Raw genomic sequence first — 24,414 nt, forward strand, 5'->3', positions numbered from 1 at the left:
CATTTGGCAGGCAACAGGCAATGGCAGAGGCCAGTCTCTTGCTCATCCTTGATCCAGATAGTTCAGATGTCCCTGCGCTTTTGTTGCCATACCTGTCTAACATGATCTGGGGCAGGAGATGTGTGGGAAAGGGAAGCAACTGGTTGAATTTTCAGTTGCTCCAGCAGTGACTGACTGGAGGGGACTTAGCAGTGCTGTCCATGTGCAAGGTGTGGGATAGGAGCTGTATGACTAGGAAGAAGTGCTTTTGCCCTGAGAGTGCCTTGTACAAGGGAACATGACATTCAATGGCAAACATAAAATCCCATGACAGGGGGATGGGGGCAAACTCAAAGGTTAATGAAAAAATCCCTAGGCCGCATCTGCATTTCTGTGTCTCCAGGGGACTGGGACAATAAGCTTCATTGGCCTCTGGTTTAGTTTACCTTCACTGTGACCAAAATGCCCTATAAGAACAACTTAGAGGACGAAAAATTTATCTGGGGCCTATGGTTTCTGAGGTCTCAGTACATAGAAGGCCAACTCCATTGCTCTGGGTCCAAGTTAAGGCATCACATTATGGGGAAAGGGCCCAGTGGAGGAAAGCTGCTCAGCTCATGGTGGGGTCAGGAAGCAGAGAGGGGACTGGGAGGGGACCTGCAGCAAAGATGCACCCTTCTGGGGCAAGCACCCCCAGGGATCCCCTCCTCCAGTCACACCCCACCTGCCTACAGTTACCACCCAGTCCTTTCAAATTAGGATGGAGGGATTAAGTTACAATTCTCACAATCCAATCATTTCAACTCTGAATATTCCTGCAGAAACAGGAACTTTTGGGGGACACCTCTTATCCAAACCATAACAGCCTCTGTCATTGATGCTGCCTTTTGGAACCATTCCTGCAGTTCGTGACAGTTCTGTGATTCCTTTGGGGGCTTTAGCCATATTGACAGCCAAATTTCACACAGTCATTCTAAGTAATCCCAAAGCTATCCTAATTAACTATTGATTGAGGTAGTTGGAAAGAATAGAACATCTTTTTCACGGTCCCAAGTCTTTAGTCTCTGACTTTTACTTTGCATTGAAGTGAAATATAAATGAGCCCTGCATACAGATTTTGCTTTTAGAAAAGAAGTGGTTTATTAAAGGTTACAGGCAAAGACTTGGAAACTGATGCCCAAATGGCCACTTTTTCAAACTACATAAAAACCAAGAGAAGAGATTGACTTCAGGGTATTTTTAGCAATTATAAAACCACATATTCAACCAACCACAGATTCAGCAAGCCAGAGCAAAATCTTGGAGGGAAAATGCAGCATATGGGGGCTTGTCAAATATAAGTCCCAAATCTGTGCTTGAATCTTTTGGCAGAAACTGTGGATTTAAAGAAACCCCATAAGTTTAGCAAGAAAGATTCCTTTTCAATTTCTTCTGAAAAGTGCAAGGGTCTTTCTCTCCTCTCTTTCTTCCTCTCTCTCCCCTTTTGTCTCTATTATCTTTTCTTTCCTCTTTGTGCAGACTCACTGTTTTTCAGACCCCAATGGAATGTGCATAGCTTTTCCCATCTATTTTCAGTGTCCAGATATTCTTCTGCATAACAGCCTATCACTTCTGGGGCTACTTAACTCCACATGACTCTGTCTTAATGTGAAATTTTGTTAACATTGGGTCACCCCTACATCAGACTCTGTGTCAGGATTCAGTCTTTAAATGAACTTGAGAAGGCGTTAGAAACAAGTTTTACACTGTGTGGTGTTAGGAACTCCCACTGGACAAGGAGCTGGGGACCTGGCTCTCTCCAGTTATATGATCCTCTCTTTCAGACTCAGCCATGGCATGAGGAAGGACTGTTGGAATAGTACATGTGAAAGTGTCTGCAAATGGCAAAATGCTGCCCCAGCTGAGGCCCTCACTGTGCATATCCTTCCTCTGAAGGTCGTAGAAGCAAAGGCCCTGACAAAGACCCAAGCAATTTAACCTCAGTGTGTACTGAGATTACGCTAACTCAGCATCTAACACTTGGCCTTCCCTTTACTAAGTGACTTCAGCCACTTTCCTTACTCAAGAGTTTTAGCAATTTCTTGTAGAAAATAAACTGAATTTGGTTTTCTCTTTCTGCCAGAACTTTTTTGTTTCCTGGGTGAAATCAATGACATTGAATGGATGTGTCAGGAGCAGGCAAAGACTCAGCACGCAGTCAGGTAAGCTGTCTGTGTCCAAAGCTGCAAGTCTCTGGCAGGGTTGGAGGTGAGTCTTCTTTCAGCAGAGATAAAATGGTCTAGACAATTCCAGATGGTCAGTCTAAGGATATATAAAGCTCACCATGGAAATAATAATGTGGCTGCTGTCCAAACTAATCATAAAGAATGACAGCAACCACTCAAGACCATTTTAGCAGAGGATGGTCTCTTTTTTGTTGTTCAGATAAATAAGATAATTAGTGCCTCTGACTGCTTTCCAAAACCAAATGCATTTTTTCGGATATTTGAATTTTAGTATTTATTTCTCAGCACTTGCTCCTCAGATTGGAGAAGGGAGCTCTGGCTGTGTATATAGGTGCTCTGTAAATACTAATTTCTTCCACGTTTCCTTTTAACACATGAATCTCTAACACAGCATATTAAGGCTCTTTATATAAACACAAATGCAGTCTTTCAATTATAGGGGTCAAATACTGTTCCATTTAAAATTCTTGATTATTAACATTTGAGAGCTAATAAGAGACTATAGAGAATTATTTTTAAAAATTCAGTTAAATTACTACACACAGGTTTATCAAAAATTAACCTTTGTTGCATTAAAATCCTCTTTCTTTTGAAAACATTAAGGTCAAGTTTAAAGCTTTCTATATATTATTATAAATGCTAATTCACTCCCTTTAAAAAGAAAAGTTGGTGTATTTTATCACTTGTAATATTTGAATACTTTTACAACATGCATATACCTTAATAAGTAATATATGGCACTGTTTATCATATTATTAGATTTTACACATATAGTATCACACTCCTTTCACAGTATTTCATTGACAGATATAGCTATAGTTCATTACTTACACTAAATTGAATAAATAGCACATTATTGAAAAAAACACCCTTCTCCCACCAATGGCCTTTCAGGCTGTTCCTTAGACTTTGCTCTTTTAACTAGTGCTGTGGTGAACGTACTAAGGTAGGTCTCCTTGCACACATATGAGAATTTTTCTAAGTATGCACCTAGAAATAGAATTGATAGACTGTTGTATGTGCACATCTTTCTAATATTACCAAATTGCTCCAAAAAATGTGTGCACAATTTACACTAGTGTGTGAGAATCCATATTATTCTTTCCAATTCTATTTGGCTTTCAGGAATTTTTTAAATCAACATTTTATCATGAAAGTTTCAAAAACTCATAAGGGTCAGTCTGATGCATACATTCTAACACTTCCATCAGTCTTTCATCTAACTGTGTTAACAGTCAATAATGATCATGATCTATGTCAATTGTTTTGTTACAAAACTAAAAACCATGATGAAATTCAATCATCCTTTCTGTATTTGTCACTGGATTTCTTTTGTTAAAAAAAATACTTTTCCTCATCAGTTGTTTGGTTCCTCTGTGACAGAGCTCAAGCAGAAAAGACTGGCCACAGAGATGCACTTTCCTCCCCTTTATTTACCAATGTTCTAAATAATGAGCTGGTTGTGTGACATCCTCCAACAGTGATCAGTGTATCACCTGTGGGTCTGTTTCTGTTGTCCTTTTGTTTCCCTTGCTTTTCCAGTTGTATGGTTCTAACTCTTGGCATGCCTAACAGTATTTTATATCAGATGAGACATTGTGTATGTATAAAATAAGATTACATAGAGACTAGATAGCATTATCTCACCAGAATTGCTTTACCATTTTCTCTGTTAGGTAGAGGGAACTTATCAACTTAATCTAATCAGTGACTGAGTTCAAAGTCTTTTTTGCAATTTTGATAGGAATCAGTCTCCCATAGGGCTCTATCTGTTCAGGACTTTTCACAGAGTCTAGCTACATACTAGTGAGCTTCATCTGGTGAGTTTCTATCTCCTCCTTCTGCTTTTCAAAGATTTTCAATTTAGATTTTTGGCCTCCTGCCACTCACGACTTCAGAATTAGGCAAATGTCCTGACAGGGAGCCTTGACCATGTGTTTGTGGCATGTTTGACTCTAATTCTGCTACTCCAGTCTCATGTGGTTGCTGAAAGGGTCTTGTAATTCTCTGTTCAGGTTAGTCTGTCTCCTCAGCACTGAAAAGCTCCAGGAAGACCTGCTCTGTATATCAGAGGTTTGCAGTTTATCTTATAACCAACTGCAGACATTAGCAAATGTTTTGAGGCAGAGGTTGGACCTGCGTGGAAACCTCTCTTGCTTTTTGTTGTATCATCCAGTACTATGACCACATGATTTCTTCTGTTTCCTCTCTCTTCTCTGCCTGGGCCACTCCCAGGGACTCCACCTATAGCTGTGCTTTCAGTTGGCAGGTGCTCCATGGAAAAGCAGTTGGCAGCCGCTCACTTCTCAGGGCTCCTCTCTGAATTTCAAGACTCATTAATCCTCATCATTCTCACTGCTCCCTGATGCTGTAAACAGATCATTTTTGTCATTCTTGTTACTTTTCCAATTTGTTGAAAGCTGTTCTGCCGCTATCTATTCCATTCTTCAAAGATGCAAAAGTCCCACCAGAGTTTTTAATTTCTTAGTTATTAATATCTTAATTAAGAAATTACAGCCAGAGTGATGTCAGTAAAGTGGCATCTTAATGTTTTTCCTATCTCTGTTCTTTGAGTCGTGTTTAGGTTCTTATTGTAACAGGTAGGACATGGTCTCTGGAGGGCAGGATCAGATTTACCATTATGTATCCCCTTATTCTTCTTTTACATGCCTCGATATTGCAAGTAGTTAAGGAAACCATATAATTTCTCATACAAACCAATTATGTTTAAGAGTTAAAAAAGCGTTCTTAATAATTATGCCATGAAAAAGCCATAAACCCAGACTACTCTGGGCTTGCAAACATAACAGTTATTTTATTTACTGTAAATGTTGAATGAATGATCAAATAGTTCAAAACAAAATAGAGAAATATTCTTAATATGAAACTAAGCCAGAAATAGTCCTGAGCTTCTCTATCACTGTTCTAATTATAGAGATATAAAAAGTACTTAATATATTTATTAATAATTCCTAAGCTAATCTTAATAATCAATATTGACTCATAAAACTCCTAGTAAAACTCAAATTTTTTCAAATGTAGGAAACATATGTGTATTTGTACCTACCTTTGTGCTAATATGAAGAAATACATATAAAGTGTTAACATTGGTGTTTCTTTGGGTATTGGTATAGTTGTAGGTAATTCTTACTAGAGTTCTTGTGTTTTTCTATATTTTCCAAATTGCCCACAATAAGTATTTATTACTTTTTTAAATGAAAGTAAGCAATAATTATTATTGCAAAGAGAAATGTATCATAGTCTATAATACAATATTTCCTCTCTTAGTTATACCCCAATAACTAAGTTATTATATAGGAGAAATGAACATTTGAGTGTTTGGTGGTGGTGGTGTTGTTCAATAAGGCAATAAAATAAAAATAATAAAAATATACATTAAAATATATGAGCAGCTAATAAGGAAACATTGAAATAATAGAATTTGGCAATTAATACTAATACTTTCATGTCAAACAGTACTGAAATCCTTATTTTAAAATTGTTTTATATTTAGCTTTATGCTTCAAAAATTGTTTTATTGTACACATATTATGAGCATTCTCACATATGGGCATCTTTACTAATGAGAAGGTAAAAGCTCAAAATTTGGGAGAAAAAACAACTCAAGTTACACAAAAGGGAAAAAATATCCTGCTGTTTTTCCAGAGAGACTGTAGGTGACAAACTGCCAGGGTGAGACTTTTTATTATTTTACTCTGATTTATCACAGAGGGAATGATGAAAACAACTCACCAAATGCTAAAATCTTCACCTTGGGAGGTTTTGGAAAAAAAAAAAAAAAAAGAAAGAAATCATGACTTAGGTAAGAGGCTTAAATCAAAGATGTAATGATAGCAAGACAGGACTTGGATCATGTCAATCTAGAATTTTGCAAGAATTCTGAAATTCTTGATTATCACACAGCCTCGATTCGCAATGTATGTTTTCAATAAGGTTTATTTTATGCTAGTATTTCTCTTTAAGCAGAGACATTACCCTCGTGTCATCAAACCTGCAAAAGAACTGAATAAGCAATTATCATAGAATTTCTCTTACAGTGTTAGAAGTCACCAGAGCCCTAACAGAAATTATAGTCACATCACAACCTACTGAGAAAGGTGAAGGGTAGAAAGTAAAATTGTCTAAGATTCCCACTTTCAGTTAAGATAAAGTACCTTGGGGCAAACCAACTCTCCCTGAGAAAACAACTAGAAAAACCAGATAAAACACTTTTAAAAGCCACTTGAAGACACCAGGATGTTGCCATGGCAACCAGAATCCAGGGGATCAATAAGTCAAAGGAAAGAAGTTCAGAGAAGTAAGCAGATAATCTTCAAGCTATTTTTTTCCTGGTAGACATTTGATGATTCTTGATGTAGGGCAACAGACTGAGAAGATCTTAACAAAGCGGCAAGGACGGATGAAAAACTTATTTTTTTTTCCTTTGGTATTGGGGATTGACCCAGGGGCACTTTACCACTGATCTACATCCTCAGTCCTTTTTTCATTTTTTTATTTTGAGACAGAGTTTCACTAAATTGCTGAGGCTGTGTCAAGAAAAACTTTCAATAAATTCATAGGACACAGACACAAAAGTTTAAGTTCAAATTTTCTGGGTCAGCCAGGACTTGAGGAGCCAAGATCCCAGACAGAGCAAGGTAAAGAAAAGTGAGACCAAGGCTTGGTAGATCCCTCTAGGAAATTTTGTAAATGTTAGATTGCACAAAGCACAGAATACAAAGCTAACCATGAGGTACTGAAAAGTAAAAGGTAAATTTTTTGGAATTCTCACAGTGCTGAGTAATCACAATTAGAATTAAAATATGCACGAAATGAAGGATCCAAGTCAGCAACAGGGACCCAGGTTCTCATTCGGGACTTCTGAACAGCTATGCTCTTGAAACAGGATATACCAGGTGACACAGAACAAATTCATAAAACTACAATCCACATTCAAATCAGTTTAGCCTATAATTGGATTACAACATAAAGGAAAAACATATGGGAATATACAAACAAATACAGATGGCTCCTGGCTTATGAAGATTTGACTTAAGATTTTTTGACTTTAAAATGCATGATGGTACATGCCTGTAATTCCAGTGGCTTGGGAGGTTGAGGTAGGAGGATTGCAAGTTCAGAGTCAGCCTCAGCAACTTAGTGAGGCCCTAAGCAACTTGATGAGACCCTGTCTCAAAATAAAAAATAAGAAGGGCTGGGATGTGGTTCAGTGGATAACCACCCATGGGTGCAATCCCTGGTACCATAAAAAAAAAAAAAAAGTTGCAAAAGTGATATACGTTAAGTACAGCTATATATAAATATTATATATATATAATATTATATATATTTTATATATATATATATTTATTTATATATATATAAATATTATATATATATATATTTAATTTTGAGAGGGCATAGTAGACAAAAAAAGTGTTCCCAGAAGTTTTTGGATATTGTGTTTTCCCATTCTATCACATCCATGAAATACTCCGTGTATGCAGGAGAAATTCCACACCATATAACATAGGTTTTGTGTGAGATTATTTACCCAACTGCAGGCTATGGTGAGATTTCTGGGCATGTTTAAGGTAGGCTAGGCTAAGTGATGTTTAGTAGGTTAGGTGTGGTAAATGTTCAACTTATGATATTTTCAACTTAGGATGGGTTTATTGGAATGTAACCCTATTGTAAATCAAGGAGAATCTGTATTTGTTGTGCAAAATAGAGTAATGTAAAATATGCCCCAAATTAAAATGCATAACAAAATGTATAAAACTGACACATGATACGTATAATTAAAGTGTTTTACAATTTTCACCTTGTTTGGAAAGTGATAAAACTACTAATTTATTTGAGATCATAAAAGATTAGATAACTTTTGTGATTTCTACAATAATCATAAAAAAGAAAATGTAGAACTAAAAAATTAAGAGAGAAAATTGAATATTAAAATACTAGATTAATCAAAAGAAGGGAAGGAAGGAAAATAATGGCACATGAACCCAGCAAGATGTGGAAAACAGTTAAATACTAGATATAAATATGATTATGTCTAGTATAATTAAAATGGATATTCTAATTAAAAGGGAAATATTTTCAGACTAAAGAACAAAAATCAAACTAGGTGCAGCTTAGGAGAGATATTTCTTAAACACAGGGACACAAAAAAGCTGAAAAGCAAGGGATGGAACATGGTTTACCATGCAAACACTAACCAAAACATAAAAGCTGCTGTAACAATTTAACAATATTCTCTAAGGAATAACAGATGACACACGAAAAGGAGAGTCTACATCAGAAATTCAAGGCTCAATGATTATTTGATAATTATTCAATATTCCCTCATGTTAGTAGAATGAAATAGAAAAATATGATCAACTAATACAGAAAAAAAATTTTGACATAATTCAATGCTGATTCATGACAAATTTCTCAGAAAGTAGGGGTATAATATGAGTATAAGGGAAAGTCATCAGCCCAATAGTGATTTATGTGCATAAGACCTAACAATAATATTCTTTATCATGAAGAAAACTTGAATAAGTGTGATAACATCCTATACCTAGAATTTTAATAATAATGATTATAATAATAATTATTTTAATAATAATGATTTGATAAAATCAAGACAATCTAGAATTTGTAGAAAGGTAGATGTACACATCAATAGAACTGAATAGAGTGTCCATAATTGGGACTACACATGTGTGTTCAGTTGAATTTTAACAAAAGCACAGATGTCATTCAATGAGGAAAGGCAAAATCTTTGCAAAATTGAGCCAGATGAACTGGAGTTTTTAAATTTTTTTTTTTTTTTGAGACAAGATCAATTTGCCATGGCTGACTTTGAACCCACAATCCTTCTGCCTCTGCTTCCTGAATAGCTGCTCTGGCTTTTAATTTAGAAAAAATGAAAAATGAATCTTGATTCACTCTGTGATGGATTGAATGCTTGTGCCTCCCCCAAATTCACCCAAATTGGGTGTTGAAATCCTAACACCCAATGTAATGGTATTGAGGGGAGGGTGGCCCTTAGGAGGTAATTAGGTTGTGAGAGTAGAGCCTTCCTGAATGATATTAATGGCCCCATAAAAAAATCCTCTAATCTCTTTCAGTCTGATCCCAGAAGATAGCCTTCCCTAGAATCCACCCACACAGCACCTTGATCTATTTCCAGTCTCCATAATTGTGAGAAATAAATTTCTGTGATTTCTAAGCAACCCAGGCTATGTAATTCTTTGTTATAGTAGACCAAAGTGACTAAGACACATTCCATTCATCATACATAAAAATTACTCAAGATATATTACAGTAATAAATGTAAGAGCCAACCCCATAAAACTCTATAAGAAAATGGGGCAATATCTTTATTAACTGGGGATACTCAAATATTTCTGAATGCAAAAAAATACAAATAGTAAAAGAAAAGTTGATACATTGGACTTCATCAAAATTAGAAACTCTCGGACTGGGGATATAACTCAGTTGGTAGAGTGCAAGCACGAGGCCCTGGGTTCAATCCCCAGTACTGCCAAAAAAAAAAAAAGAAAAAAAAAATTTAGGAACTCTTACTCATGAAAAGATTCCACTAAAAATGAGAAATTAAGTCCAAGACTGAAAAAAATTGCAATACATATATCTGAAAAAGGACTTACATTCAGATAACAAAAACAATAATAAAAAATGAATTACAGGATAAAAGAAAGAACAAGAATTTGGATAGGCATTTCACAAAATAGGGTATACAGATGTCCAATCAACACCCAAAAAAGACTCTCAAAATCATTAGTCATCAGAAAAATGCAAATTAAAACTATAATTAAATATCTCTAAATACACATTATAATGGTTAAAATGTAAAAGACTATCAACACCAAATGGATTTATACATTCTTGCTAAGAGTATAAAATGGAAAAACTAATATGGAAATCTGTCTGATGGTCTCTCATAAGTTAAACATACACCTAGCTTATCATCCATCAATCCTGGGACTATAGCCAAACAAATGAAAATAAATATCCCTAGAAACTTGCACGTTTATTTATTGTACATTTATTTATTTATTGTTGATTGTGCCTTTGTCGTAGTGAGAGCTGGGAACAATCTTTACAAGGATGGGAGAAAAGGCATTGTATATTCATACAGTGAATCGCTACTCAGAGCTTGAGGAAAAACTATGGATGCCTGCGAGAACATGGAAGTATCTCGTGCCATGTGAAAGAACAGATAAACGTGACAGACGTGGCCTGCTGCCACACTAAGCACCATTCCTGAAGAAAGGTCTTCCAAGAGAGGCCAGGATCTGGTTCTCTTCTTGAAGTCTTCCTTTCCACCACTCACCTCCCAGCTTGATGTAAAGGGCAGGGCTTATTCTATCCACCCAGTCAATGGTATATCACCCAGGGCAAGACTTACATGACATAAGATCATGAAATAAGGTAGCCACACACCAGAATCCCAATTTCATTTGCAATGGAAATAATGTACAGGAATATCAGAATCTATATGAATAAACCTCTGAGGTAAGGCAATACAGGAGAGTTGCTTACCCACAGGAAGTCAGAAGGATGGGGTGTGTTTCTTTGAAGTTCAATGATTGAATATTATTTTCCTAGCTATGGCATTAACCTAAAATAGTTTGTTTCATCCTTTTAGAGTTGCCATATGATTTAACTTTTGAAAAAGTCCATCCATCAGTAGCTTCTTCACCCTTCTCTACTGTAGAGGAGTCTGGCCACTTTGGGTGTTTGTTTCAATGACTGCTTTTCTCTGTTTTCATGTCTGATCAATCCCATCTTAATCAATCATAAGAAACGTAGTTTGTTCTTAGATTTATTCTAGTTATGGTTAAACTTACATAGGCCTTGGAGCCCAGCAATCTCAGGCAAAGGCAAATCTCTGTTTGCTCTGTGTGATCTTAAAATTGAATTTTGTGATTGATCTTACTTTTACTTTGGTTTCACCCCCTTAAGTATTTCTCTGTGTTCACTCTCTTCATCCCCAGCTGTCCGCTCTCCCCAGTCCCTGTGACAGTCTCCTCCAAGAACTCCCAGCCTCCCCTCTTGCCCTCCTCCGATGCGTCTCTATGCTAGGAGAGTGACAGCTGGGAGACATGCATGGAAGTGATCACAGTGCAACCCCCTTGGTGACTTGAGTGGCTTTCTGTTGTTCACGAATAAGATCCAAAACTCTTGTGGCCTCTAGTGCAGCCCTGCCTGGTCCCCTTCTAGCAGCCCTGCACAGTTTTGCTCCATCATGCTTTCTTCTCCCTTTCTCTGCTCTTAGGCATCTTAGAACTGCTTCAGTTCCTTCAGCCATTGGTACCTTTTCCTGCTAGAGACTTGCATTCTGACTCCTTCCTCAGGTCTTCCTTTCCTAGCCAAACTCTTTTCCTTTTTTCTGAAGTCTTAGCTTAGGCAATGCATCCTGGAAACATTTCCAGCCTCCTTGCACTGATAGAGACCCCTAATAAAGCTTCTGCAAACCCTGTGCTTTTCCTTAGAAATGCTCACCATACTCATTCAACGTCTGGTCTTCAGCTAGATTTCAACTGCCACAAAGGACAGGACCAGATTTCTTTTTCCACCACTGTATTCCCTGCACTTGTCCTAGTGACTGGCACATAGTAGGCATATGAAAACCATTTATTGAATGAATGAGTCATGAATGCATCTGTTCTGGATCTCAAAAGGTGTGTCTCAGACCTTGAAACCATTCTAATCATCAGAGCAAAAGTGATTTTATATTCGGATCAGTTCTGGAGTAACTTTTGACTTTACACATTTGGAGCTAAACAAATATTCTTATCAGCAGTACTGCTATGGTTTGGATATGGTCTGTCCTTCAAGGAGGGTTCATGTGTAAGAGGCTTGGTCCCTAGTGTGGCAGTATTAAAAGGAAGTGCAATCACTAGGAGTTGAGACCTAGTGGAAGGAGGTTAGGTCATTGGGGGCATCCCTAACTGCCCTAGTTAGGAATTAGGGTTGACCTGTTGAGGGAGTTGCTCTCTCAAGAATGGGTTTTTAATCAAGCAATGCCACCCTATAGGCTAGGCTCCCTCCACATGCAGCTGATTCCCTTTCTGTTCCTCTGGTAGGTTGTGATCCAGCCAAGTGGGTCATCACCAAAGGTCAAACAGATGGGACCACCCAATTTTGAACTTTTGTCCTTTACAACTGTGAACTAAATAAACTTCTTTCTTTTATAAATACCCAATTTCAGCAAAGAAAATGTACTAATGCACCTACTGATTTCCTTTCTCATTTCCCTTATGTGCTGTATTCCCTCCTGCCTCCAGAGCTCCGTGCATAGAAGTCCTGCTGCCTGGAACTCTCTCTGTGTCTTTCCTTCCTTAACTTGTTCTCCTTTACTAAACCCCCCTTTTGGGATAGATAGTGGGAATCACTGTCCACAGATTTTCTTTGATCTTTCCTGCCTATGAGGTCTATCCTAGAGGCCCCTGTATGTGCCTCCTGACCATTTTCTAGGACTGTCATAGGACTTTACCCCACCACATTGTCACTACTGGGTTTCCTCCTGCTGCTCCCTGACTCCATCCCACTCCTCATGGAGTTCTGTGAAGTCACAGACTATCTATTTTCTTCATGAATAAATTATCCACAATTTATAAAAAAGTAATATCTCACCTCTCTTTCTCTCTCTCTCTCTCTCTCTCTCTCTCTCTCTCTATATATATATATATATATATATATATATACACACACACATACATATATGTATTTAATGAAGGACTGAATTATAAAACCTTACTGTCTATTGTTTGCAATAAGACACTAACAGAATCAGCAGTTAAGTTTTCAGAACTGGCTGGTAGTATCCCTTCTCCTCTCTCATTTCTACCTTGGTACCATTGTATAATTTCTTTCATTGTACTTTGATAAGGCCTATATGACTTTTTCTCCATTAACACCTTTCCTATTCCCCATTCCATACTCATCTAAGTCAAATAAAATAAATAGTGCCACATTTGATCAAGTACACAGTCATATTAAGTCTCACTGTGTTTGAGAGCATGTACTAGGAGCATGGTAACCAAGGACATATTGTTAAAACTGAAAAATCAGGGAAAGGAAGGTGTTTCTTATTGTTATTACTTTCTTCTAAACAGTTGTTTCTCAGTATCTTTAGCAGCAGCATCTAGCAACTTGGTCTAATTTTTTTTAAAATTGGGGATTGAACCCAGGGATTCTTAATCACTGAGTCACATTCTTAGCCCTTCTTTATTTTTTATTGTGAGACAAGATCTAAGTTTCTAAGGGCCTCTCTAAGTTTCTGAGACTGATTTTGAACTTGTGACCCTCCTGCCTCAGACTCCTGAGCCATTTGGATTACAAGCATGTGCCACTGTACCTGATGACTTGGACCAATTTTGCTAGCAGTCAAGTTCTCACTTATCTGTAAGATAATCTACTTAGAGGGTATTATTGGGTTGCCTTTAGTTATAGACAATTTCCCTGTCCCTTTGAAATAAAGTGAAAGTACAGACACGTTGTTTACATGAACTTGATTAAACATTTGCTGATTTTATTTTTCTATTAACTAATGTTAACAACAAACAATTTTTTTATTGTTGACATGTAACCTAGGGGTATTTTAATTAAATCATAAGGCAATGTCCTAATGATCTATTATTCTTTCCTATTTTTCTTAGCAAAGTAAAGCAAAGCAAAACTAAACTTTCTTCCCTTCTCTTTCTCCATTCTGAGGCAACTGAGAAGCATATTATAGCCAAGCAATCTGTATAATAAAAATAGCACAGGTAGGTTCTAGTTTTTAAATTTGGTCAACTCTACCCTCATTCATACCTTCAAAATAAAGGCTGCCTCCATGTCACAGAGTTTTGTTCCCCTTCAATTTCCCATGTTTCTCTATGTGATGTAAAATCATCTGGACAGAGGGAATTGAATCCATCTCTTTTGGTAGCTATACCTAAAACAACAGGCAAACTCAGGAACATTAAGACAGCTACTCTCAGACTAACTGGTAGTGCCCAAGAAATGCAGATGAAAGAGCCATATAAGAAGGTGAGGAAGACATGCACAGACAGGTGACAAGACAAAGACCCGGGGAGTGTACTCAGGAGCTCAGGCCTCCAGGGGTGCAGAAGCATTCACAACCTTGTAACAGGAGCTCCCTGATATTATTCCTCATATTCTTTATATTAACCCCTTTTGCTTAGGCTAACTTAAGCTGGCATGTATAACTTGCAGCCAAAGAGTTATGATTAATGAAAATGTAAGGTCTGTCCTCATGATCTGAAGCTTCCAAATTCATTGATACTTCAGTTTCTTCATTCTACAAAAACTATCAGTAGTTTTACCCTTGACTGGCTTTATGAACACACTCACACGGCTTGCTACCCCATGAGCAGATAACACTTCATACTAGTGGCTAAGATGAACAGATGGAATGCAAATGACCTCATCTTTCTTTAGTTGAGGCCAAGCACAGACAGGTTGCCAAACTGTGCCATTGGGTGTCCTTGCTCACACATATCTCACACTGAGTAGCGCTCGCACACACCCACTTCCAGCAGATATACAGCTCTCCCATTTTACACAGCATGAATACAATGAACTGGTCATAATAAGGTGTATTTTCGGTTTCTAGAATTCTCTTTACCTGAAGGTATAATGAAAAGTTTTATGTCAGTATAAGAATTTCCATATGCCTTTTCATATTTTCATAATTTTAATGTTGCTTGATAAGAATGATTGATATTTTACTCTGTACGAGGCACTATGCTTTGCTTTTTTACATAAATTTTCTCATTTAATCCTAACAACCCTATGAGTACAGTGATTCTGTTTTTATAATTAACTACAGAGAAGTTAAGCAATTTTCCCAAAGACCAGTAGCTTTAGCAAAAAAACAAAACGAAACAAAACAAAACAAAAACATGAAACATTTGCTATGGACTGAATGTTTATGCACTCAAATTCATATGTTGAAGTTGTACCCTAATGTGGCATTAGAAGCCTGGGCCATTAGGAGGTAATTAGATCATGAGGGTGGAGCCTTCAAGGGTTTAGCCCTTGTAAAAATAAAGAATAGAACTTTACCTTTCTCTATTCTCTATCATGTAAGGATATGGCAAGACAGCTATGTTTAAAACATGAAGAGAACTCTTACTAGAACATAACAATGCTGGCACCCTGATCTAATATTTTCCAGTCTCCAGAGTGTGAGAAATAAAATTCTGCTGTTTGAAGTCACTGTCTATTTTATTTTTGTTATAGCCGCTCAGCTAAGATAACATCGGATTCTGAAGTTACCGACTCACATGAATCAAATTTTACTGTTTATTTCATGCACCTAATTTTATTGTAAGGATGTGTTATACATCAATAAACTATAAGTTCCTTTGGGGCAGGCTCCATGTTTTATTCATTTTATTTAATGCATGTGTGAGTGAATACATTATTGAAGTAGTAGACATAGGGAGCTAGCAAGAGTAATGAAAATAAGTGATTTTATCCAGAGAACAATGAATTTTAGAGCCTTTCTTTCTCTATAAACATGGTCTTGAACTTTTTAAGCCTCAGTTTCTTTATTTACACAAAAAAGTTCTGAATGTGCCTACCTTGGACCATTATGGGTAATGACATGAGGATACTGGTGAATTCAGTTTAGAAACCACATGTTGTTAATATATGTGCATAAAATATTAAGTTTGAAAACTTGAATAAGTGTCAATCATATGGACTTATTTGCATTTGAAAGAAATATGAAATGTAACTTATACTCAAAATGAATTATGTTCTCTTTGAAGTTGTTGCATAATCTGTGCCCCTGGTCTTTTAGAATTCAAAAAACAAAACATGAGTATTTAAAGTAGCTGTTTCTGTGTTGTTATTATTATTTTTAGATCAGGTGTGTTATCTACAAGAGCAAAAGCAAGGAATTGGTGGTGACTGAAACTTTGCAGCCTCTGATGGGGGGCAAGGTGTGTCCATGGCCATTGTACTGAGGTCACTCACTCCTACACTTGGTCCTGTGCTTCTCTGCATGACCTTTCACAGTAGCATCCTCTACACACAAGATACCCATGAGGTTGTGTTCATTCTAAATAATGCCTGTACGTAGTTTGTGCCAGGCTAGCTCAGACGCTGGTAAGGACACAGAGTCAAGACCCCAGACTCTGGGAGCTTGGTGGAAGCAGGCTTGTGGCCAGCAGTCTGCAAACTCGTTTATTGAGGGAACAACAATACATTTTGTAGGTTTCTTGGCCAATCACAATGTGCCACAGGGGATCAGACCACCAGGTTCCTATAGGGGCTCCCTTGGTAACACTGAGTCAACTTGGGGCAGTTGATTACTTTCCCAGGTAGGAGAAGCGGAACTCCTCCCCACAAGTTTTCCTTACACACTTGAGACGTTCACTGCTGCCAGCCAAGAATTAGGATTTCTCCCAATACCTGCAGCTTCTCAAGTGATGGTAAAGCATTATATCTTCAGGGAACGAAGGCATTTGGTCTGGCTTTTTCACCAGGCACAAGACTTTAACCCAAACAAAATATCCTCATGCTGATAACCTCAGGTGCCATGTTTGGCCTTCAGGGAAGGATCTCAGATTCTCTAGCACTTCCCAATCATATCCTGACAAACGTACCTGTTTCCTCCCCACTTAGCCTAACTCCGTACACACAACACCTTACCTGCCTTTCTTGTACAAAAAATAAAAAAAAATTTTAAAAATACCTTACAGGCTGAGAATCCTCCAGACTGCCAATAATTCTAGAAAAGCACATTCTGTTTTCTATGCTTTCCATCACTGGTCTCTTCCCAAATCTCACAATGTTTATAATAACAGTGTTTATAATTCCAGAGTTCTTGTAAAACCAGTAGTAGGAATTTTATTATAGTCTATAAGTCGATGTTTCCAACTTGATTCTCCATCCTGTTGTAATGTCAAACATTAAACACACAGCTAAGAGAACCAGCATCGACCACACACACGCCATGTTCTGTGGGGTTGACACTTCATTGTTACAGTTGTCATTTGTTGTCAAATGGCTCCATTGTATGGCACAGGTCTGGGTCTGGCTCCTGGCATAAAGAATATGTTCTCTTTTATGTTTTCAATTGTTCTTTCTCTGTTGGCTCCTTTCTCAGATATTACAAACATGCCTAAACTTCTCCTCCAGTACACCATTCCTCCCCCTTCCTCAACTTCTTAAATATTAACTAAACTACTTATTTCCTTTAATGCCAAACTCTTCAACATATAGCAATATAATTTCTACCCACATTATACCACTGATACTGCTCAACATTAACTATAAAGTCTCCATCCTTGGAATTCCATGGGTTGGATCGGTTGGATGCATTAAAACAGATTGTTACAAACTGAATGTTTCTGTTTCCTCTGTGAGTTCCCAATAAGATCCACTAAGCCTATATTTGGAGATGGGGCTGTTGGTAATTCGGTGATTCGTTTAGATAAAGTTCTACGAATGGGTCCATTAGGATAGGTTTAGTGCTTTTGTAAGGGAAAACAGAGTGTTTGTGTCCCCCTGACTCTCATACAACAAACAGAGCTCGTAGTTCACATCAGAAAGGTGTTTTTCTGGGGGGTGGGTGGGGTAGGGGGGAAGGGAAAAAATAACAGAATGAATCAAACAACATTACCCTATGTAAATTTATGATTACACAAATGGTATGCCTTTACGCCATGTACAAACAGAAACAACATGTATCCCATTTGTTTACAATAAAAAATAATAATAAAAAAAAGAAAGGTGTTTTTCTGCAATTCAAGGGGAAACCTTTCATCAGAAGTAGATCATGGAGGCAGCATGATTTCAGACTTCCAGCCTCAAAACTTTGAGAAAATAAATCTTGTTATTTGAGCCATGCGGTCTGTAGCACTTGGTTATGGTAGCCCAAGACAGACTCTTCTTTGGTTTCCAGGATGCTATGTCCTCCTGTTTCCCTATTCTTCTTATTACTTTTTATCTTTTGCCCTTAATTTTTTTCCTTTTTACCATATCTCTTAAGTGAAAGTGTTCCTTAATGTTCTTCCTTTTACTTTCTTCTTTTCTCACATTGTAACTACTCTCTTGGCTACTTTCAAAGTCCTGGCAATTGAACTTCAGCTCTTGACCTCTAGCTGAGACCTCTCTTGAGCTCCAGTCTTGAATTTCTGAGTACCTTATGGATACCTCCATTTAGCTACATTTATAGCATCTTCAACAAGAAAATCTAAAACCCATCTCTTCAACCTCTCTTGTCCTACTCTACTCCTATCTCCTCTATCACCCAGACACAGATATGAGGGTCATATTCTATTTTTAGTTCCTTCTTTCAGCTCCCATAACTGGTATTCTAGTTCTAATAAATCAAACTCAGAAATTTTTTTTTTTTTTCACATTCATACCTTGGGTTCAATTCTCATTTCACTGCTCTAGTTTAAGGATCTTATTTTTAAATTTTAAAAACTTTAAATTTTAAAATCTTTGCAACTCATACTTCAGATAGAGCACTAATTTCCAGAATCTATAAAGAACTCAAAAAACTCTACACCAAGAATACAAATAACCCAATCAACAAATGGGTTAAGGAAATGAACAGACACTTCACAGAAGAAGATCTACAAGCAATCAACAGATATATGAAAAAATGTTCAACATCTCTAGTAATAAGAGAAATGCAAATCAAAACTACCCTAAGATTCTATCTCACCCCAATTAGAATGGCGATTATCAAGAATACAAGCAACAATAGGTGTTGGAGAGGATGTGGGGAGAAAGGTACATTCATACATTGCTGGTGGTGTTGCAAACTAGTGCAGCCACTCTGGAAAGCAGTGTGGAGATTCCTTAGAAAACTTGGAAAGGAACCATCATTTGACCCAGCTATCCCATTCCTTGGCCTATACCCAAATGACTTAAAATCAGCATACTACAGTGATGCAGCCACATCAATGTTCATAGCTGCTCAGTTCACAATAGCCAGACTGTGGAACCAACCTAGATGCCCTTCAATTGATGAACGGATAAAGAAACTGTGGTATATATATGCAATGGAATATTACTCAGCCATAAAGAAGAATAAAATTATGGCATTTGCAGGCAAATGGATGAAATTGGAGAATATCATGCTAAGTGAGATAAGCCAATTTCAAAAAACCAAAGGATGAATGATCTTGCTGATAAGCAGATGATGATACATAATGGGGGGTGGGAGGTAAGCAAGAATGGAGGAAGGAAGGACTGTATAGAGGGAAAAGAGGGGTGGGAGGGGTGGGGGGAAGGAAAAAATAACAAAATGAATCAAACACCATTATTCTATGTAAATGTATGATTACACAAATGGTATGCCTCTACTTCATGTACAGAGAAACAAGTTGTACCCCATTTGTTTACTATAAAAAATTTTTTTTAAAAACTTTAAATTTTAAAGTCAATTAATGAATCTTTCTACAGCTGACTTTCTCACATAAAGCTTACAAATGGTCATGAAACTTTACAAAGATCTTTAATGCACCTTGTGGTTTACAGAAATGGCCTAAACTTCATCTTAAAATACTATCTATAATTTCCTTTCTCTGCATCTAAGAATTTATCCACCCTTGTAACAAGGGCTCCTTGAATTTGAAGGAAGACCAAGTCATTGCCCTAATCAACTCCATGTAATTTTTCTGAACTGTACTGTCTTTCAACTTGTTTTTCTAGTTTCTCTCAAGTCCCAGGAATGGTAGGTAGTCTACCCTGTGATGGGAACTATCATTCACCCCAAGCAGCATAGCTTCCCTGACAACCAGTGAGATTTCACATAACGGAACCTGAGACAATAATCAGCTGGAGCACAGACTGACCAAGATTGCTAACTACATAGATTTCTCCACCATTGCCCTTGGTTCTCCCCCTAAAAAATCCTTGAGCTATTGTCAGTTCCTGGAAGATGGTGCTTCAGACACCGGACCCTCTCTTCCTGGTGTTACTCATGCTGAAATAAAGTCCTTTACTGTTTTACCACCGCTTGGATTTGAATTTGGATCCTTGCAAGAAAGTGGCCAGACTTGGCCTGTTGGGATCATGGACCTGGGCCTTTAGCTGAGGATTCCAGTACACCAGTACTCCTGTCCATGTTCTTCATTCATTTGAATCCACACTGTGTGCTAACATTTTTGAATCTTTGCCTTTATTATTACGTGTAAAATGATCTCACCATAGCACCATTTCTCTTGTTGAAAAAAATCTCTCAGGTCAAGTTCAAATGCCGTTTTTACTAAGATATTCTTCCAATCTTTCCACAGATATGACTTCACAGGTAGACTTAATCTCTCTCTTCCTTGGACACTCAGAATGCTATATTGGTCCTTCTAAGATGGCACTTAGCATGGGATCTTTACTTAGGTTTTGTGTCTCCATACTGCAGAGTGGTAAAGTCAGAGCCTTGGTCTTATACCTCTTTTTGTCATGAATATTATCTAGCCCCATGTCAATTGCCTAAATACTTTAAGTTTACTATCAAAACAATGACTGAAATGAATTAACAGTAGATCCTCAAAGAATGTTTCTATCAAGTGATAAAATTCTACAACAAATATTTTAATAAAACTCCTGATGTTTTCTATAAAATCAAGTGAAGAATTACAATAAATTTCAAAGCCATATATTGTATAATTAAGAAAAAAATAATTTCAAAATGACAGATTTTCTCATTTACAAGTCAGACTAGTGATTGAGTTCCTATTAGAGAGAAAAAAAGATGTTACTGCTATTAGATTGTGATATCTGTTGGCTCATTATCTGGTTTCTTTTTCTAATAAAAGAAGGAAAGACAAATCAAAATGCTTATCCAGGGCATCATGACTAGTGCTGCGGGCTTATTTACTTCTACTTACGGACACAATATGTTTTGTAGCAGAGAACCAAGGGAGAAATTTCCTCAGAGCATCCTTCCACCTAATATTTCAGTTAACTCTTGCATTCAAATCATATTCAACTGTGTAAGAAACAACTGCAGAAGCAAAATAATGTTGTATTCACTTAGGAATCTATGTTTTAAAATCACGTCCCTGTATTAATCTCATATCTTATCTTGTGGTGGCAACTGCTTTCAGTTTTGCACATGATTACCCATGCAAAAAGTCAAAGGAGTATATTGTTACATTTTAGCTCCAGGTACCACCAAATTATTTGGAACTCATTGAGTTTATTTATCCAGAAAACAACTAGAAATATGAATTTAACATTGTCATTGATATAATTATGTTTCAAAGAAGCATATCATTTACGTAATATTTTACTCTTTCAGTTGAATGATGTTAACTCATTTTTCCCTGAACAGAAGTGGTAAATAACTTGAATCTAAAGAATTTACTTCTTTATAACTGCCCATGAATTTCTGCATCAATCTGCCTAAAAGGACTTCTGTCTATAAATAACTCAAGTAACCCAAACTTCAAATTTACAGATTAAACTCCTCCCCTATTACATCTCAGAAAATGTAAAGTAAGGGCCTAACCCTTTGGTTGTGTCAGTTATTCAGATATGAGTAAAATATAAAATTCAAGTACCCTTTGCAAAAACACATGCAATATCATCCCTCCCCGTACATTTCAGAAACAGCCTATCATGTGAATGTTGTTGGGCTTGCAACTTCTTAGAACTATATTCCATCAGATAGATCATCTGAAAGTCCATTACAGCATCTTCTCTGTGTTTATAGCTACATATGTAGCCTGCTAATCACCCTTGGTGCACCATGAATGTGGGAATTACACATCCAAAATGGTAATAAACTCATTGGGTGATGATTTCTCTAGAGCTTCCAGACCCCTGGCTTCAGCTGACAAAACTCTGCCGGATTTTTATTGCTGCAGAAAATATTAGATTGCATTTTTTGTAACTTTGGAGACAAATCAGGAAAACATAAAATGGCAATAAGAAAAGGTAAAAGCTGAGGCACTGAGATTTTTGTTATACTTTAAAATTAGAGTCTCAGAGAGAGTTACAACAGAAGCAACAGCAGAATAAATGAGTAAACAAATGACTGTTCTCCATAGAAGTTTAGCTCCAAATACCCTCTGTGGGTCAGCTCATTGGCATGGTGCATATCAGAGAAGCTACAGATTGTACTAAGAAAGCCGCTGTTATAATTGTTCATTAGAACTAGATTTCTCAACATAACACTAAGACAATGCTTGATAAATTACAGTTGATAGTTAAACAATTTATTAGCGAAACCAGAATTTCCTAGACGAACAAGCAGTTCATTTAGACTGAGGTGATTTTTCTCTCAAATGCAAGATACCAAATAAAATTAATTTATAAATTCATAATTGTGAAAGAAATTTTCTCAGATTACAAGGAAAGTCATCCAGCTGTGGGAAGGTGCTCAAAAGTGAATAGCAAAATCTGCCTGATCAAGAAGTGCTAAGCATCATTAGTGTCAGGTCAGATGGCTCCATCTCATTCCAGCATCAAACACTGCTTACCACTCATTAATCACAATTCTCTTGGACTGGTGCCCGATCTAATTGTCACAAATGCATATTCCTGGGCACCAACCCAAGACATCCCAATTCTATAGGTTCTCAGAATAGCGTTCAGTGGTGACTCACTACCAAAAATCATATGAAAATTTCTGAAGACAGAATAAAGGCAGGCAAATGAGAAAGACGGTGCTAGCTAGTGGTGGATGGATGTAATACTCATGACAACTGCACTGTGGTATGACAAGGGGAATCTCTGGCTCCCTATGAACATTCCAGTTTCATCCCATTTCATTTTGTTTTCTCTTATTTCATCCCTCTTAAGAAAAGTCACTGTGATGCCATTTTACATCAGTACAGTCTGATATGGCCTATTCTCTCTTTCTCCCTCGCGAACCATGGGATTATTGCTTTGCTTTCGTGCCTGTTAATAAGTCCCTGTCAGGAGCTTGCTGTGGAGGGAATGTTGGCTAGAATGAAAAACCACCGCAAGGGGAAAAAAATTACTAAGCTACTTTTGTGATCAGCTTCTTGTAAATAACTTGAAATCGACCTAGTGAGAAGTAGGCAGAAATTATTGGCTTTATTCTAGAATCGATAAAACTTAGGGACGTCTTTTCTTGAAATAATAAAAACCTTTTGGAGTCAAAGAAATGCTTTTCTCAAAACTTCCTCATCAGATTCCAAGATTATATGATTTCTATAAAAGGTCTGTATGCTTCTGCTTGACATGCCACGATTTTAATGCATGTAGAGTTTTTTTTATATATGTTAAGATTTTAAAATTTCCTGTCAGTGTAAGACCTAGGCAAAGAATGGCAAAGTGGAATAACAATGAAAAATTATACAAATTTATAACTGCTTAGTTTTCTTATCTATGAAGTACAGGAAAATAACATCCTGACTGGTTCAGGTAATGAAATAGCTATATGATGATGTGGGATGTGGATAGTATAATGGTTATTATTAAAATTCTTCACTTTTAAAGGATTGCTTCAGAGTAAAATTAATCATGATAAGGGAAAAATTTGCTTGTTTTTTTGACAATTCAATACCTTGTACAACTTCAAGTGTCCTTGTTATTTTTTAAATTATAAATGTTAACTAAATATTTATTTTCATGGGTCTCAGAAAGATGACACAAGAAATTTTTAGCGTATGTTTCTTTGTAAAACCATCAGGGAAAAGATAGGAATTGGTTGTTGTACAAACTGCTCCGAAGAATTACCAGAATATAAGACATCTGAACTTTGATGTTCACACTGACACTCAAATTTGAGCTCAATGCTTTTATCTGGTTCTTTATTTATTCTGGTGCTTTGTGTCTAGAAACCATCTTGATCATGAACTTGAAGTAGAGATAGCCCAATTCACTTATTGTATTGTGGAACATCTTTATTAAAATATGCTTTAAAGTTCAATGAATAAGAGATGATAAAGCAGTTACTTAAGAGATGTTATTTCAGGACATGGTTGGTGCTTATCTGCAATCCAATTTGGAAATAGTCATTTCCTCAGGGGCTTAATTTCCTTGCTCTCTGCCCCCAATTAGTAACAGTGTGGTCCAAGAATGATAAAAATCAATCAGAAGGTATCTGCAACCATGGTCTAAACTATAAAGCAGAACTCATGTTTGCATCTTTGACCGAGACCCCAGAGGTGTGTTGATGTGCCTAGAGAGAGGACCCATACAAAAGGAAATAAGTTACTGGTAAAACTGAAGTTTGAGGTTCTAGACA

At 36.9% G+C, this 24,414-nt stretch overlaps 1 protein-coding gene across 8 annotated transcripts in view; it reads right to left on the reverse strand.

Moving 5' to 3' along the window:
* Window positions 1–24,414, reverse strand: part of Grm1 (glutamate metabotropic receptor 1) — a 405,374-nt gene that overhangs the window by 13,342 nt on the left and 367,618 nt on the right. The window lies entirely within an intron of this gene.

Source organism: Sciurus carolinensis, chromosome 7 (genome assembly GCF_902686445.1).
Source record: "Sciurus carolinensis chromosome 7, mSciCar1.2, whole genome shotgun sequence".
In the NCBI taxonomy this organism is placed as follows: Eukaryota; Metazoa; Chordata; class Mammalia; order Rodentia; family Sciuridae; genus Sciurus; species Sciurus carolinensis.